Genomic DNA, 2,273 nt, shown 5'->3' on the forward strand with positions numbered 1-2,273 from the left:
GTTCATGATACCTCACTCTCACCCCTACCCTGGAAAATACATGAGAGAAAGGACAGCAGGTGCCTTCAGGGGCCACTTTATCCAGCAAGAGAAGCTGACCACCTGGAGCTACAGGATCTCAAGGATCATCTAAGCTGGCTCCTATCTGCAGACAGACTAGTCTGAGCCAGAAGGACAACCTCTCCTTTTAATAGAGACCCCTGGCAGAGGGCTGCCAAGTTATTCCAGTCTCACACCCTACTGTGTAAGTCATGAGTGGCTGCAGTAGCAGAAGGAGCACTGTCCTGTAGGCCAGGGAAACAGCTTGCTAACCAGCTCTGCACCTGTCTGGCTTGCCAAGTCCGTTTCCCTAGTACACCACCTCCAACATGGGAAGATAAGCAAACCAGGGTTCTGAGAGTGTCTGAAGATCTAAATCATTATAAACTTGTGAATCTCTTATTTTCAAATCTTCAAATACAGCTTAGGGCAGTTTAATTATAATAGAAAAAAAATCTATTTTCAGGGCTGTCTCTACCACAGATTTCTTAACCCGAGGGAAGCCTCCTGAAATTGTGTATTTTGCACATTTGTGGAGTCTGTGCATTTTGCTGGGAGTAAATTAAAACCTTTGAAAGGTGTGTGATAACCACCTGCCTCCCTTCTCAAAAAATAAAAATAAAAAGAGGTTAAGAACTTACCTCTACATTGAGAAGCTTAGATGTAAGTCACCCTGAGTGACTTCTGATTTCCCGACCTGTGAATATCAAGTTATAATGACTATCAAGAGCAGAAGATGAGAAACCCAAGATGCAGGCTTGTGAACTGGAGTAAAAGAAGGTATCAGGCTTTACTTTTCAATCTCCAGCTGCCACTGCCCATTGCTCTGCCATATATCTGCTAGCCTATGACCTCAGGAATCAACTGACTCTCTCTGAACCACTGTTTCTCATCTGTCAATGAACAATGGTTATGCTTCTCTCAAAGAATTGTAAAGAGTCAAAGAAAATGAGTAAATGCATGGCTATCAGTAAGCGCTCAATTCATGGGAGTTCCTGCCCAGCACCAGTGACTCAGTCCCCAAAATTAACTACTCAAAAGGCAGCTCCATCTACAACAGTGGTTCCATCCCCTACTTTGCCCCAGGGGGAAAAGTGTGACACAGTAGCTGAGTATCCAACTTTGGGAGAGACCCCACAGTTGGGTTCAGTTCCCAGCAGCTCTCCTCCATGGCTTTGTGAACTTGGGCAAACAGCTAAACTTCCCCGTAATTTGGTGTCCCATCCATGAAATAGAAATGATGCAGAGTATATTCTTTATCTCATGAGAGTCATGAGAAAAAGCAAAAAGAACTCAGCACACTGTCTAGGACATAATAATTGTTGGATAAATGTGAACTAACATAAAGTTCTTTGGCTTCCTTCCTTCCTTCCTTCTCTCTCTCTCTTTCTCTCTTTCTTTCTTTCTTTCTTTCTTTCTTTTTTTCCCCATACTTTCTCTTCTAAGTACCGTTCACCCACCTTTGGGAGTGCATCCCTTTGACTGAATGTCCAACATTGATCTCAGACAGAAAGGAAAAAACTCAACAAATAACCAAGATACTCTACGTCCCTTCCCCAGGTCTCTGACCTCCCTCACCCCCACTCCCAGATAGCAGCTCGCTTCCTTCCTCAGTTCCCTTCAGGTTTCCTCAAATATCACTTCAGTGACATCCCAAGTACCCACTTAACATTTCAAATCCACCCTACAAACGCCTCACTGTATTTCTCTCTCCTTACTTTATTTTCAGCCTAACACCTGTCATCACATTACACACCTCATCGTTTGCTTATTTAGTTTACTATCCGTCTTCTGTCGGGAGAAGGTACACTCCTAGAGGGCAGGAGTCCGTCTATTTTGTTCAGTTGCTATGTCCACAGCGCCTAGAGCCAGGGCAGAGAGTGGAGACTCAGTAACCATCGGCTGAATAAATGAGTGAATGCCTGAGCGAATGAAAAGATGAAGAGAAGCCGGATTTTACTGGGGCCAAAGAGTTTGCACGGGGCGAGGGAAGCGAGATGAAGGATGAGTGCTGGCCTCAGATCCGACTCAAGTCCCTCCCACCTGCCTAACCCTACAATTCTCTTTCCCTCTTTTAGGTGCCGGACAATTTGCATATCCCGTTAAATCCGGGGCCTGACTCCAGGAGCCCCGATTAGAGGTAAGCAGCCCCCAACTCACCTTTGACAGGGAAGAGTGACTAGCGGGGAAAATAACGCCAGCGGGCCGCCTAGGGGGTGGGTGACCCGCGATCT

Source organism: Colobus angolensis, unplaced genomic scaffold, assembly GCF_000951035.1.
Source record: "Colobus angolensis palliatus isolate OR3802 unplaced genomic scaffold, Cang.pa_1.0 Scaffold27, whole genome shotgun sequence".
In the NCBI taxonomy this organism is placed as follows: Eukaryota; Metazoa; Chordata; class Mammalia; order Primates; family Cercopithecidae; genus Colobus; species Colobus angolensis.